Source organism: Callorhinus ursinus, unplaced genomic scaffold (assembly GCF_003265705.2).
Source record: "Callorhinus ursinus isolate GAN/ISIS: 27379988/994484 unplaced genomic scaffold, GSC_fseal_2.0 scaffold36, whole genome shotgun sequence".
Lineage (NCBI taxonomy): Eukaryota > Metazoa > Chordata > Mammalia > Carnivora > Otariidae > Callorhinus > Callorhinus ursinus.
This window is the reverse complement of record NW_027397098.1, coordinates 11,374,228-11,390,755: the sequence shown is the minus strand read 5'-3', so window position 1 is coordinate 11,390,755 and position 16,528 is coordinate 11,374,228. Positions and strand designations below refer to the sequence as shown.

The 16,528-nt window shown below is 53.3% G+C and overlaps 1 pseudogene; it reads left to right on the top strand.

Moving 5' to 3' along the window:
• Positions 1 to 275: 275 nt before the first annotated feature.
• Positions 276 to 724, top strand: LOC112810053 (calmodulin-like; annotated as a pseudogene).
• The last annotated feature ends 15,804 nt before the right edge of the window (positions 725 to 16,528 follow it).

Below are 16,528 nucleotides of genomic sequence, written 5' to 3'. Positions count from 1 at the left end.
CACACACACACACACACACACACACACACACACACACACACACACACCCCGGCGCTGGCGTCAGCGCAACCCTCGGCCGGCCTCGTTCCTGGTGCCGGACTCCTGTTCCAACAGCACCCGGCCTGGGGCAGCTGCAGGGCGGGGAGCCTGCGTGTGAGCGAGCGCCCTGCTCCTTCTTAAGCGCCCGCCAGTCAAGCCCGGGCCAGACGGCCGGCCAGCCGGCGCCCCGCGCACCGCCACCTGTTCCGCGGCCCCGCCGGCCGCCACCGCCCTCCATGGCCGACCAGCTGAGCGAGGAACAGGTGGCCGAGTTCAAGGAGGCCTGCTGCCTGTTCGACAAGGACGCGGACGGTGTCATCACCACCCAGGAGCTGGGCACCGTCAGGCGCTCCCCGGGCCAGAACCCCACGGAGGCCGAGCTGCGGGGCACGGTGGGCGGGATCGACCGCGACGGCAACGGCTCCGTGGACTTCCCCGGGGTCCTGGGCGTTATGGCCGGGCAGCTGAGGGGCAGGCACAGCGAGGAGCAGATCCGCGAGGCCCTCCGCGTCTTCGACCAGCATGGCAACGGCCTGGTGAGCGGGCCGAGCCGCGGCACGTGATGACCAGGCTGGGGGAGAGGCTGGGGGACCAGGAGGTGGATGAGATGATCCGGGCCGCCGACGTGGACAGGGACGGGCAGGTGAACTACGAGGAGTTCGTCCGCACGCTGGTGTCCAAGTGAGGGGCCGGGCCTGGTGCTGCGGGCCCCCCACCTGGCCGCCTGGCTTTGCTGCAGGAACCTGGGGCCGGCCTTGCTCCCTGCGTCCCTCTGGCCCCTGTGGGCTCTGCCGCTTCTCCGTTCCAGGTGATTCCGCCCACCTTTGTGTGGCCTCCCTTTGTCCCCTGTCCCCCTCTGCCCAGCTGGGTGACACGGGCCACCCCCAGCCCGGCAAACGCCAGGTGCTTCTGCCTGTCAGGAGCAGCAGTGACATTGCTCTGCATGGACAGTGCGCAGAGGACAGGTGCAAGTCCCACTGGCCACCTGGGGAGGGTGACATCATAGAGCCCTTGGCTGGACCCCTGGAAGGCGCTCAGCACCGGGGCGGGGGCTGCGGGAGCCCCCAGCGCCGGGGAGCGGTTCTGGAGCCTCCCCCGGCTCCGTCTGCCGCTGGGCTGGGGCGGGCCTGGGTGAGGGGCTGCTGGAGATGTTGACACTTGCGATCAGGCTTCCCCGAGAAACATCACCCCCTTTCCACCGGGCGCTCGTTTGTCTGTGCTTCGTCCTTTGCGGCTGGGAGTAAAGCTGGGGTCAGTTGTAACACGTCTGTGTTCAGCTTCACGGAGGGAGATCTGAGCGGGAGGGAGAAGGAAGTACAGGGGAATAAAAAATGCTTGCATCCCTGTCACGTATCCTTCTGTTCTGCTTCCCACTGAAACGATCCTCGATGCGTCTGGGGTTTAGACGAGGTGGGATCTCCATTGTCGTGCTTTTTGCAAAGGCCACGAAACCTTGCGTTGGAAAGCAGAGTGAAAAGAGAGAAGCCTACAGAAGGTACATCTTCAACGTTTATTTCAAATAAAATGGGGAAGTCAGTCGAGCCCCCGGAGCGCCAAGCGGATTCCAGGTGGGAATTACAGGTGGTCGCCCCTTCCCATCACTAGCGGGCTCTGGGGTGACAGGAACGGGGGCGGCGGAGGGTGCGAACTGCCCGTCCAGCACGTGTGACGTCAAAGCCACTGACATGGTTATCCCTGCATTTGCTGGCATCCCCCTGAGGTCAAAGGGACCCCGCAGAGGTTACCTCAGTGCCAAGGGAAGGCAGTGTTTTGTGCGGTGGGCGCTGTCCTGGGGCTGGTGACAGATGGCTGCCGGCCCGGGGACGGTCATGCAGCCGCTGGCTGATCTTGGATAGGTCCTTGGTCCCCACACCCCCCCCCCACCGCACGCATGCATCCTGACATGTAAGATGAGGAACACGGGCACTGGGGCTGGACAGACTGGGATTTCCGGCCTTGGGACTGTTGCTGGCTGCCGAGCGCCAGGAGCGCTTCATGAAGAGAGCAGCACCCCCCGCCCCCCCCCCGGCGCGAGGCACCGTGGGGCACACCCGGCGTGCACACTAGCTCACTACCACCCTGTGCCGTGGTTGCTGTGGGAAGCTTCCCCGTCTCACACATGAGGAAGCTGAGACGGGCGGAGCTCAAGAAATCCGCGCAATGCCCCCCAGCTGGAAAGGGACGGGGCTGGGATTGCACGCGGGTCTGCGCCCTCGACCGCACCGAGCGGCCTCTGCACAGCCCCTTCGCCTCCACTGACGGGGCGTGACTGATGACTGTGTCAGTGCCTCTCGAGCATTTGCGAGAGGATCAGAGATCACCTAACGTGCCCAGCATGCAGTAGGTGCCCAATCAGTAGCAACTACTCTGGCATTCGCCTTTAGGAACCCCCTTGAGCTCTAACACTCCGTGAGGCCTGGCCACGTACATCCACCCCTCTGTCCAAGAGGGCGGGGGGCTGAGGGGACGCCGGGCAGGGTCTCGGACAGGACCCCCCCCCCATGCAGTACAGCTGTGGAGCCCTGCCCCCGCCCCCGGGCGTGGAATCGGACGGCGGCGCGCTGACCGCGGGCCGAGCCTGTCGGAGCTGAGCTAAACACCTACAGGTGGAGCGTTGGCAACCAGCCCCTCTGCGTGCGCGGGGACGGAGCATCCAGATGTGGACGCAGCTCCCTCAGGGGCCTTGTGCAGAAGAGCCCCGAGCGAGTCATCGCCTCAAAGGTTCAGACATGCATGACGGTCCCACCTGCCAAAGGAAACACTGACGTCACCCCCAGGGACGAAAGGATTCCAGCTCAGTGTTTTTCATGGGACCACGGCTTCCGGAAGCAAAGAACCAGGTAAGGAGGGGCTGGGTTCTGAGGTGCCCTTCTCCCCGGCTGGAGAGTGGGCATTTAACCCCTGCTTTCCCGGCATCGGCCTCGGAAGCCCCTGCAAGCCCGGGGCCCTATTTGCCCGCTGACACTCAGACAGAAAGGGATGAGGTGTCTTCTTGCGCCTTCCACCCAGCCTCCCGGTGATTTAGCCAATGCAGGTCTTATAATTACTGTAGGCATCCTGCCGGACCCACCCAGCCTGCAGTTTAATAGGCTTTAGCGTCTTTCGTGGAGAGTCCTTGGGCCAGGGCAGGAGCTAGGGAGCTAGGGTGCTGTTGAAAGGCCTCCTGCCAAGCTTCTCCTTTCGGTGTTCCTGGAGCTGGGCTGTGGATGAGGGGGCCAGCAGGCTGGAAAGAGGGTGCTAAGCTCCCCGCGCTGCCCCCAGAGTCAGCACAGCTCCTCAGACCACTGCCTGCCGTCTCCAGCACTTCTGCCGGGAGCTGAGCAGGTAGGAAACAGGCCTCTGGGAGCCCTTGGACGCAGATCCCTAAGAAACGGGGTTCTCTTCTGCTGGCAGGTGGGAAACCTGAGACGCCAAGGGCGAGGTGGGCCCACGGGGTTGAATATGTGCCCTCCCCTCCCTTCCCCTTGGTTTTACTTTCCTGAACTCAATTTTTAAAAAGCATTTGCCATTGTCCTTCTCATCCAAGCAAGGTCATCGGCCAGCTTGGCCACGTGGCTCAGCCCCTCTGCCCCCCTGGGGGGTTAGGGACAGGGAGCCAGGCCTGAGGCCGACTCTGCTGGGCAGCTGCCCTTGGATTCGGTGGAATCCCCCGCCTCGGCTGGTGGGTCCAAAACTCACAGTGGGTGTGCGAGCCTTTCATTGTGCCTGGCATGCACGCAGGCCCCTCACGGCAGCTACCTCCGTGCCGGGCGTGGCTCTGACTGTGGGTGTCCGGTCACAGGTCAGCCTCGGGGCTCGGGCCCCTCAGGACACCTGTGTCTGTCTTCAGCCCCCTCCAACTGCTTTCCCGTTCTTCTTCCACGTGGCCAGAACCTGTCCTGTCCCCTGACACCGAGGCAGATGTTGGTGAAATGTGGTCACCACAATTCGCAGGGGTAGGTCCCTGGCCTTGTGGAGTAGGGCAGGGGGAAGCCTGGGGGCTGGAGCACCGGGGAGGAGCCCCCGAAAGCTCCTTGACTGGAGTGGGTCCCTGAGGGTGTAAGGAGGCCTGCAGATCAGCTTCCTTCCCCGAGTCTCCAGGGAGCCGACATCTGGGCAGCGGCTCCTCACCCACATTCCCTGTCATTGAATAATTGGACTTAACTTCCCTTCATCCCCCAAAAAGGTGCTATCTCACTGCGGCTCAGAACATTCCATCCAGCCCCGGGGAAGGAATTTATAAATATTACTATAGGCTTTTGCCAAGCCGCTCATAAATCAGTGCTCGGGGCTCCCGGACCTCCCAGAGGGTATAAAGCCCCTCCTCTGCCTCCTGTGCTCAGCCCTGTTGGCTCCTGTTGATCCTCGCGGATTCCAGGGGCCTGTTCAAAGGCTCCCCGAACCAGCCAACTAAAAATGACTCTGTTGTTCTCTTTGGAGAAATTTAAAATGAAAACTCATGCATGAGGTAGAGACTGCCCCAGGATGAATGGAAGCCATGGGGATCCAGGGTGTGTTTCTCCGCCAAAATGCAAAGCACAAGCAAACACGCAAATGATCTCTAAGAAAGCTCTGGGCCCAGCCCACCTGCAGACCTCCCACCATCCTGCTGTTCTGGTGGGTGTCAGGCAGGAGCCTGGCCCCACCCAGAGGGGGCAAGGTGGAGCCTTTCCCGGGCCCTCCTGCCAGGTGCTGGGTGCTGGGGGGCAGGGGAGATTGAAGGCTAAATGTTGGGCGGGCCCAGGCTGTCTCAGCTCAGCACATGGTGCTGCCCTGCAGGGCTGAGGAAACTGAGCATGGCCGTGGAAAAGGCCCGTGCAAACCCACCAGCCATGTGCAAAGCTTCCCCCGCTTCGTCCCCACCGAGCTGGTCTCATCTCCTGGCCGTTGCATGCCCTGCAGCCTCTAGTTTGGAGGGCTTCCCCGTGATAGAAGGACAGCTTTCCCTGAGGGCATGCTTCCTCACACCCCCTCCCCGGGGACCGACCAGGACCCTGTGAGATGCCCAACCTGTGCTGCACTAGCTCATTTCATCCTCAGAACAGGTGGGTGTGGCAGCTACATCTATTAGCCCATTTTAGAGAAGGAAAGAGTGAGACCTCAAGAGTTTTAAATAGGGGCGCCTGGGTGGCTCAGTCGTTAAGTGTCTGCCTTCGGCTCAGGTCATGATCCCAGGGTCCTGGGATCGAGCCCCGCATCGGGCTCCCTGCTCCTCCCCCTCCCACTCCCCCTGCTTGTGTTCCCTCTCTTGCTGTGTCTCTCTATGTCAAATAAATAAATAAAATCTTTAAAAAAAAAAAAGTTTAAATAATTTCCCCAAAAGTCACACAGCCTAGTAAATTAGAGTTTGAACCTGGGTCTGACTGGCTCCGAAGCTCCATCCTTCCTACCACTGATGAGAAAGTTCTCGGAGCAAGCTGGGCAGAATTTGGGCAGACGGGACCCAGAGAAAAGAAAGACCTTAAATGGTGTTGAGGAGCACGGGAGCCATGAGAGCCCCTGGGTCAGAGGTTAGGGGACCGCAGAGGTGGATTGTCAAAATGCCCCACAACCCAGAGCCCCTCTTGCCCTGGTGCTGGCTGTGAGTGCAGGCACAGGGGTGCTACGGTCCCTAGCAAGTGGAAGTGGCCACCATCAGCAGGAGAGAACTCTGCCCTGGCCACATCTTTGGGACAGTAGACAGTCCCATGCAGGCATCTCTCCGGCCAAAGCTGGGCCTAAGCCTTGTCATCGATACAGAGCGGCTGGGCCATGTCTGGGCCTCTCAGCCTCTTTGTGGAAGGAGGGCTCTACCTCCCACCCAAACTCATATCATGGGGTGCAGGCGATGGGCAATCAGAAAAAACACAAGTCCTCCCTTAGAGGTTGAGTTATGTCCCCCCAAAATTCGTATGTTGGAGTCTTGACCCCCCCCAGAACCTCAGAATGTAAGCTTATTTGGAGATAGGGCCTCTATCGAGGCGATCAAGTTAAAACAAGGCCATTAGTGCGGGCCCCAATCCAGTATTACTGATGTCCTGATAAGAAGGGGACATTTGCAGACACAGGGACGACCATGTGCCCACACAGGGAGAAGACATGTTCTGTTCACCAAGGAGAGCAGCCTGGGGAGAAGCCAGGGCTTTCCACAGCTGGATCTCCGACTTCTGGCCTCCAGATGAGAGATATAAATGTCTACTGCTTAAAGCATCCAGCCTGTGGTAGTCCGTGACAGCAGTCCTGGCAAATATGCCCCAAAGGGAGGTCGGAGGGACCCACAGACTGTTTTCTTACCCTGAGTCCCAGGAAGGCTGTGGGGACCCGGCCAGAGCTGGCTTTCTCCTGGGCCCTTTGAGTAGTGCGCTGAGTCATATGCCCTGGGTTCTGGAGAAGACCCAAACAAGGAAGGCGAGGGGGGAGAGACAATCCCCATAGCGTAGGGAAAGGCCATCCGCAGACTCGGGACTCGCCACTGGTGTCGGAAGCCTGGCTCGTCACTCCCAACCTCGACACTCCCAAGGACAAGAGTCGGCATGATGACGCCCAGTGAAGTCTGGGGTGCGTCCTCTCTGTCTCCAGGCTTGGACGCAACATGGCCTTCTTACCACCGGGCCCGAGGTGGAGACGAACGCCTACACGGGCAGGGTCTTAGAACCACACACCATCTTAGAGGCTCTCTGGCTTAATCTCCCATCCAGGACCCAAGGCCTAAAGGTGACGAGATCCTGGGGAGGTGGCTCCTTTGCCTCTCCTTGGGCTGTGCCCATTGTGGGGAGTTCAAGGCCAATTGTCTAATGGTTGGATAATTTTTATCCTTAGACAGTGTTTCCTTATTGGGTCTGAAATGTGTCTCCATGCAACTTTGCACACTGGCCCCTTTCTTCCTCCCGTCTATGTTCTAGAGAGATTCTAGAGCACCAGAAAATTAGAGGCCCCGGCTTCTCCATACTCAGGACTTCAAAGAGCTGGCAACCTCTCCTGTCCGGGGCAAGCAGCACTAACCCTTTCAAGAGTGCGTTTAGATGACGCACGTCTGGCCCCGCCGCTCTTGACACATTTCAGCTTTCATCAATCCCCTGTGGTGACGCGTCCCCGGACCCCAGCCAAGCTTGACCAGTGCCGGTGGTGATGGGGCCCCCTCTCCCTGTTCCGGACACAGCACTTCTGAGAACGAAGTTCAGGGTCAAACCAGACTCGTGCCCAGGCAATGCACCACTCCTTCGGCCAACACTGTCAAACACATGTGCGTGCGTGCGTGCTGGGCTTTAGGGGACACAAAGGTAAAGATCAGAGCACAAATGGTGGCATGAGGGATGGATGGAGACATGCTCTGGGAACGTGAAGGAGGAGGCTTGCGTACGGAGCGGCCTCCAGGCGGACGCGGTGGGTGGGGAGGAGGCAGGCAGGCAGGCCTGGGTTTGCTGTTCCCGGGCTGAAGAGACAGCATGGGAGAAGGCACAGAGGGGCACAGAGGGGCACTTTGTGCGACCACTTCCCACCCAGCCCTATAAACTCAGTTCTGCCGTCCAATCCTCAAGGAAGGCTGACTCGCATTCCCTATCCTCGTCAGATCAGCTACCTTCTCTCCATCCTCCAGAACCCTCGCAGCATGTCCGTGGCCTCTGCACGCACCTGATGATATCGTCTGACCCGTTTTGGTCCCCCATCTCCCCACCGAGTGGCCAGCCCCTCGAGCGCAGCCACCTCGCGGCTGAATGCCGAGCACAGAGCCCAGCCAGAGTCGGTGTTCACGGCAAGGGTGCTGCCTGAGCCGCCAAGTGCCTCCCAGCTAGAGATGTCCTCGCCGTGGGAGGAAGGTCAGCGGCCAAGTGAGGTGATGGAAGGCCCCCTCTGCCATTCTGGGGGGATCTGGGCTTGATGCTGCTCGGTGCAGTCCTCTGCTGTCACTACCCTGAAATTCTGAATGGGTTCTGAATTATGAAGGATGGGCCCCATAAATCATGTCGCTGCTTCTGCGCTCTGTGATATCCTTAGCTATGGGGGCAGGGGCCTGCCCTGCGGGGGGCAGTTCAGCAGGTGGGCGGAGGGTCGGGTGCCCACAGAGGAGGAGGAAGAGTCGTCAGAGGGAAGAATCCCTGTGGAGGGCTCTGGAGGGGAGGGCTCCTGTGCTTCACGCCCTCGTGGGGAGGGTGTCTGAGCATTGGCCTCGGAGGCACGGGGTCCTGCCGGCTGAGGCCTCGACCCACTGAGTGCCCGCTCTTCCCAGACTGTCTCTGTTCCGCTCAGCCCCTTCCAGACTCTGACATGCAAGAGCAAAGCAGGATGTCTGCACAGGCGCTGGTGTTTGGGTCCACCTAACCTGCTGGCACGTCTGGCTGGTTCTTCTGGAGGCTTCTTTCTCCAGAAAGCACTGCTGTGATGCCAGATGACCCCCAGAATGGGGAGATGACTACTCCAGCGGGAGCCACCCCCTGTGGACTGCAGAGAGCCAACACATCTAACGATGCCTTACCTCCCAGCCCCGCGGCCCTGGGCCAGGCCAGCCAGCTCGGGCCCTTCCACCGGCCCTGGAACTTTCCCTGGGCTGACGCCGCCAAGACAGCGGATCCGGGTGGGGAAGAGACCCTGGTGACTCCAAAGGTGGGATCGGCCTGGCGTGAGATGACAGATTCTTCCCCGACAGACCCTGTCTCCCGTTGCCGTCACCACCACCAAAGGAGGGCGAGAAAATACTCCCCGGTGAGTGAGTGAAGGCCTTTCAGTTCAGACAGGGCGATTAGGCAGAAGCCAGGAAAGCGTTGTCTTTCTTGCCTTGGAAGAGCTGTACCCCAAGAAATGGTCTGAAACATCCACACGCACAATTCTGATGAGTTGTGAAGAAAAATTTCACAGTAGCACGGATTTTGAGAAGTCCGCGGAAGAGACCACACGGGAGACAGCTTAACCTGCATGAGAGTACGGCTCATCGCCTGTGTGTGTGTGTGTGTGGGTGGGCGGGGGGCGTGTCTTCGTACCCTAAGAAGCCCCATCCCGTGCTTGGCCCGGGCTGTTCGCAAGTAAGTGCCTGAGGTTAGACATCAAAGTGTTTTTAGCCTATCCCAAGAGATACACGCAGCATTTCCAAGAAGCAGTCCATCCAAATAAAACTCCCGTCCAAAGCCCTCTACCTCATTTCAAAAGTCAGGTTTTAGTTCTTGCATCCAGAGTCTTTGTGGCCCTTCCGAAAGTCCCAGCTTCTGCAGGGCCACGGCCTAAGAAATGCAACAGCGTTCCGCAAGGAGAGGCTCCGAGGGTGGAGCAAGGCCCCGTCTCCAACACAAAACCTGTGAGGAAACCGGTTCTGTTACCAAATAGAGGTTTCCATCAAAAAGGGAACGAAAACATCCAGAGAGGTTTTGCAACCAGCAAGCCCTCTGTTTAACAAACTGCGGGGATGCCGGGAAACTCCGAAGAACAGCTGAAAAGAGATTTTTTTTTCCCACCTAGAACGCAGGGGCCTCCCCCCGCGAGTGAGCCTGCATGTGGGAACCTGGGCCCACCCACCTCCTGCTCGCCCAGCGTTTGTCACTGGGCAGGGGGCAGGGTGGGAGGGTATAAGGACCGGTCCCTCGTGTGGGATTACGTCCTTACAGTGATGGTTTTTCTGGCCGTGGTGAAAACAAAGCTACACTGATGGCATCTGGAGAATGAACAAGCAGCTACGGATTTCCATGCGTGTTTCACGCCTTCATTCGTTCGTGAGTCTTACAGAGTTGTGTGTCGGACGTCGGCCAGGGGCCCGGCACCGTGCCGGAGACGCTCCCATGCTCAGCGAGCTGGGGCTGCGGTGGGCCACACACATAGGGGCACGGCACACATCTGGGGACCCCGTGGCTCCAGGGCTGGAGTGCCACCGAGGGGAGGGCCAGAGACGCGTGGTGGCCTCACAACCACAGCACAAGCAGCCTGATGGCCTAGTTCCAGTACAGGAGAGCCTCGGGTTTGATGAGGCCTTGGCCGGACGTAGATCCTGTGCTTCCTAGTTTACATCTGATGATGGCAGGAGTTTTCCCCGGCCCGGCTTCTGGCTCTAGAAATCTCAAACCTCATTTCTCCTTTGCCGCCCCGTCCCGCTGGGGTCCTGCCGTGACGTGACAGGAGGACCACAGGCTCTGTACCTCCATGCCATCATGCCAGTGGTAGTAAGCACACCTGAAAACGTGTCCCGACCAGGACATCTGTGTTCACGGGGGCTGGAAACGCCCTGGGTTAGAGAGAGAGGGGACCGCAGTCTCCGCTGCGCTTAAACAGCTGACCTGTGCAAATCGTGCAAAAAGAGATGACCATGTGAACAATGGCAGGGCCCCTCCCGGGCCAGTGGAAGGGGTCCCAGGAGAGAGGGCCCCCAAGCAGAAGCTCGAGCTCGCTTTCATCAAGGTAAACACATCTCGGGTGAGGGACTGAACACTGGGCGTGTCTATCTATGCCGAGCCTTGAATGTACTTGACTCACCTTGACTCATCCTGCCCAGTGTGAAGGCGAGTCATGCTGATGGCCTGGATGCTCAGCCCTGGGGGTTTCCTCAGGTCCCCGTGCAAGAGGCACACACACATTTCAATCAGAATGCCGGTAAAATGTTGCGACGCTAAACCCTTGCCTCCACTTTTAGATCTGACCTCTGCTCCACCTCTCCGGGGTCCCCCCAGGTTTCCTGACGTGCAGACTGCTCTCAACCAGACCACTCTTTCCGAGGCTCGCTGTCTTCAGTTCTCTTAGTAAAGCTACTCAGGGCTTTCTTTCCATTCTCCACTCCTATAGACCTCTGTTGTTCTGTCTCCTCCACCCCCTCCCCCCCCCCTTCTCCGCTCCCCCCCCCCCCCCCCCCCACCGTCTCTCTTTCAGGGTCATCTGCCTGTTCTGAGATCTCTGCCCCTCCGTCTCCTTTTCCCTCCTGGCTTTACTCTCACCTCACTCTCCCTTACTGTCTGCACTGCATCTTCAGTTCTCTAACTCATGGCTCTCCCCCACCCCCGACCCTTCCCTGGTGCCTGCCACTTATTTCTAAACACAACCCAAGCTCCACTGCCTCCTAACATATTTTTTTCCTATTTATTCACTAGTTGTTTAAGAACCTGATCTCGGGACGGAGCCTTGCCGCAGATTGCTTTTCCTTCCTGAGGCATGAGAGCCTTTGAGCAGCCCTTCCCTTCTGGCTGCGGCACAGGGAGCAAGGCCAGAAACAGTAGGAGCTGGTCCAGGGCCCCCGGCTGTTGTTTTTGCAGGCATGCCATAGAGGGGAAGGTCTCTTGGTACGTCCCGTCCCGTATCTCAGACGCAGTGGGGAAGCCCCAAGAAGAGAAGCCCGTGACGGTTGTTTGAGAATCCCTCTTAGTGCTTTCTTTTCTCTCTATCTCTTGTTGTCTGACTTTCTACAGAAACCTACACCTGTATGTGTATCACTCAGGTACATTCTGCTGGAAAGCCCTCTATAAGCTATGAAGAGCAAAACAAAATCCTTGTCCTCAACAAGCTTTTTCTCCGGTGTCCGTGGACATAAAACTCTCACCTGTAAACAGAGGACGTGTAAGTAATAACATGTATGCTGCTGACGATAAATGCACTAGGTCAGAGAGGGAGAGCCCAGTGCAAATCTGAAGGATCCAAAAAGATGGTAGGAGGGTTAGGACTAACGCTAACTAACCCCTGTAGGACTGCAGGGGGAGTGGGCTTGGGGTCTGCAAAGTGGGAAGGAGGGTGTCTTATAGGAGGAACAATAGTCTGAGCAAGGCCAGAACCTCAGACACTCAGGCCAGGGTCCAAGGAGAGCAGGAGGCAGCCTGGCAGAACAGTGATGGCAGATGCAGGGGTGGGTAGTGTGGAGCTTCCACATGGAGGAGACAAGGCACTAGGGACTCTTAGACAGCTTGAGTGTCTAAAACAAAATATCAAGGCGGCAGGACATAAGATCAACGTATAAAAATCAATTTTATTTCTGTATATGCTAGCAGTGACCATCTAGACACTGAAAGCAAAAATAAAATACCATTCACAATTGCTCAAAAAAATACCCACATGTAAAACTAACAACATACATGTGGGATTTGTACACTAAAAACTACAAAATGCTGAAAAAAAATCAGAGAATATCTAAACAAATGTAAAGACATACCATTTTCATGGATTGGAAGACTCAGCATCTTAAAGATGTCAATTCTCCCCAGACTGACAAACAGGTTTAAAGCAGTTCCTATCAAAATCCCAGCAAGGGGCGCCTGGGTGGCTCAGAACGCTGGGCATCTGCCTTCGGCTCAGGTCATGATCCCGGGGTCCTGGGATCGAGTCCCACATCGAGTCCCACATCGAGTCCCACATCGGGCTCCCTGCTTGGCGGGAAGTCTGCTTCTCCCTCTCCCCTTGCTTCTCCCCCCTGCTCATGCTCTCTCTCTCTCTCTCTCTCTCTCTCTCTCTGTCAAATAAATAAAAAAAAATTTTTTTTAAATCCCAGCAAGACTTCTGTAGATATGACAAGATTATTCCAAAATTGATATAGAAATGCAAAGGAACTACAATAGCTAAAAAACTTTGAAAAAGAATCATACAGTGGAGAATCAAAACAAATAAACAAATAAAAAAAGAGACAAACCAAGAAACAGAGTCTTAGCTATAGAGAGCAAACTGATTATTTCCAGAGGGGAATGGGGTAGAGGGAGGAAATGGAGGGGGGGGAGGAAATAAGTGAAGGGGGTAAAGGAGTGCACTTATTGTAATGAGCACTGACTAATGTATAGAGATGTTGAATCACTATACTGTACCCTGGAAACTAATCCAACACTGTTTGTTAACTACACTGGAATTAAAAATTATTTTTAATTTTTAAAAAATAAGAATCATAAAGTGGGAGGCCACAGGGCACCCAACTTCAATACTTACTATATAGCTAGAGGAATCAAGACAGCATGGGATTATTGACAGAGGGATGAACACATAGATCAATGGAACTGAATAGACAATCCAGAAATAAACCCACATAAATATATCCAACTGACATTTGGCAAATCTTGGGAAGAAAAATAGCCTTTTTAAATAAATGGTGCTGGAGCAATTGGGTCAGAAAAGAAATTACTTCAGCCTAACCTAAGTCATACCTTATACAGAAATGAACTCAAAATGGATCACAGAGACCTAAATATAAAGCTATAAAACTTTCTGAGAAAAACATAGGAAAAAATCTGTGGGACCCAAAGCTAGGCAAAGTGTTTCTGGACTTGACACCAAAAATATGATCAAAAAAAAAAAAAAAAAAAGGAAAAATTTTCCGAGATCAAACGAGATCAGGCGCGTTCAAGGTGGTAAGGCCTGGGACAAAAAAAAAAAAAAGGAAAAAGTAATAAACCAGACTTCATTAGATGTAAAAACTTATACTCCACAAAAAACCCTGTTTAGAGAATGAAAATACAACCTACAGACTGGGAGAAAATATTTGCTAATTACATACTTACTGTCTAGAATATATAAAGAATTCTCAAAACCCAACAGTAAAAAAAAAAAAACACACAAAAAACACCACAAGACATTTCACTGAAGAGGATCTACAAGCAGCCAATAAACTTAGGAAAAGATGCTCAACATCATTATTCATTAGCGAAATGCAGAGAAGAAGCACAGTGAGAGATCACAATCTCCAGAATAACTGAAATGAAAAACACCAACCAAATCAGATGCTGGCCACGGGGTGGGGAGACTGGATCACTCATACGTTGCTGATGGGGATATAAAATGATACAGCCACTCTGGAAACAGGAGTTTGGCATTTTCTTAAACAAGCAAACAAAAACTAAATATGTAATGATCCGGTAATGACACTTCTAAGCATTTATCCCAGAGAAAGAAAAACATATAGTCACATTTTTTTAAATGGTATAAAAATGTTTTATAGTCGCTTTGTTTGTTTGTTTTAAAAGAGAGAGAGAGAGCACAAGCAGGGGGAGCGAGGCAGGCAGAGGGAGAAGCAGACTCCTTGCCGAGCAGGGAGCCCGATGTAGGACTCGATCCCAGGACCCCGAGGTCATGACCTGAGCCAAAGGCAGACGCTTAACCAACTGAGCCACCCAGGCATCCCTAGTTGCTTTATTTGTAATGCCCCCAAACTGGAAATAATCCAGACATCCTCCATCGAGTGAATATGGCTAAACAAATGGTGGTCCATCCACACATGGAATGTGGTTCAGCACTAAGGAGAAAGGAACCGCTGATGTGCGCAACAACCTAGATGGATCTCCAGAGAATTATACTGAATGAAAATAATCTAATCCCCAAATATTGCATACTATATGATTCCATTTATACAACATCCTTGAAATGACAAAACTATAGAGATGGAGAGGAGATTATAGCTGGCAGGAGTTAAGGTGGGAATGGAGACAGAAGTGGGTGTGGCTAGAGAAGGGCACCAGGAGGGATCCGGGCATCAGGGGAAACATTCTGTACCTTATGTATCAACGTCAGTATCCCGGTTGTGATACCATACCCGCAGTTTTGCAAAATATAACTATGGGGAAAAAATGGTGAAAGGTTCACTGAATCTCTCTGTACTATTTTTAAAACTACCTGTGCATACTCTGCCGCAAACTTGCAGTAAGACTTTCTGGGCAGTCAACAAGAAAATTTTACATTCAGGGTGCCGAGAAATTTCTCCCCCAAGGAGAAGGCATTCTTGGGCTGGTTACTTGCTGCCACATACTAACACACAAATTCTATCATTTTACAGATGTGCCAGAATGTGAAAAACGTTGAAAAGCCTTGACTGAAGGCAATGACAAAATCCTCACCCCAAAAACAAAACTCCTTAAGTTCATCATTAAAATAATGAAATAGGATCACTTCTTTGAGATTAAAGATCAGAATGCAGTACAGTATTTCAGGGTGAAACTGGATTTCTTTTTTTAAATATTGGGTGGGTTCTTGTTTTGTTTTGTTTTGTTTTAAGTAAGCTTTAACATGGGGCTTGAACTCATGACCCTGAGATCAAGAGTCTTGTGCTCTACCAACTGAGCCATCCAGGCGCCCCTGAAATTAGATTGCTAAGCCTCAACAGCTGGTCAGCATTTAATGTTAATTTTATGGAGAACTCTAAATGTTCCTTACATATTTGTTTTACTTTACTGGAATCTAGCTAGGGAAAGATATTAATAAAGTGCTTACTATAAATTTTTTGTGAAAATCACATGTGACTATGCAATTACCTCAAATAAAACATTTGATGTTTTTTAAATTAAGAATAAAATTATGAGTATACATACTTTACATTTTATATTTAATAATATGAGCATTTTTTCATTGCCTAAAATATGCCTGTATATTATATTTATTGACTATAAATGTTTCACTTATAGATATGCCATATCCTTTAACTATCTCTCCCCCAGGGATTTAGATTATTTCAAGTAGTTTGTTTATTATTTTTTAAAATGCTGAGAATAGGGACTCCTGGGGGGCACAGTGGGTTGAGTGTCTGACTCTTGGTTTGCAGCTCAGGTCATGATCTCAGGGTGGTGGGATCTAGCCCCGAGTCAGGCTCCGTGGTTGGTGTGGAGTCCGCTTGAGTCTCTCTCTCTCTCTCTCTCCCTCTGCCCCGCCCTCCGGGCTTTCGCTCTTCCTCAAATAAATAGATAAATCTTTTTTAAAAATGCTGAGAATAGGGCGCCTGGGTGGCTCAGTTGGTTAAGCGACTGCCTTCGGCTCAGGTCATGATCCTGGAGTCCCGGGATCGAGTCCCGCATCGGGCTCCCTGCTCAGCAGGGAGTCTGCTTCTCCCTCTGACCCTCCCCCCTCTCGTGCTCTCTATCTCTCATTCTCTCTCTCTCAAATAAATAAATAAAATCTTTAAAAAAATAAAATAAATAAAAAAATAAAAAAATAAAAATGCTGAGAATAACATCCTGGTGTCCTTTTTTTTTTTTTTTTAACACCTTTATTGAGATACAAACAACATAATAATAATACTGCACCCACTTAAAGTGTAACAGTTTAGGGGCACCTGGGCGGCTCAGTCCGTTAAGCATCTGACCCTTGATCTCTGCTCAGGCCTTGATCTCAGGGTCATGAGTTAAAAAAGTGAATAAAAAAAATAAAGTGTACAGTTTAATGTTTGTGAGTGTATTCACAGAGTTGTGCAACCATCACCACCATCTGGTTTTAGAATGTTCTTGTCCCCCATTAGCAGTCAATCTCCATCCCTGCCCCGGCCCCCACTCGCCCACCCCAGCCCTAAGCAACCACTCACCTACTTTCTGTTCCTATCAGTTTGCCTCTAGAGACAAATTCTGGACATTTCCTAGTAATGGAATTGTAAATGTGTAGTCTTTCTATGGCTGCTTTCTTTTACTTAGCAAAATGTTTGCCAGGGTCATCTGTGTGGTAGTGCCTACTAGAACTTCATTCCGTTTTATGCTGGGTAATATTCCATTGGATGGATAGATCACATTTCACTTATCCACTCAACAACCGGTAGACACTGGGTTGTTTTCACTTTGAGGTTATTGTAAATAGCGCTGCTTCTCAACAGTCATGTGTAATTTTTGTGTGTGGATGA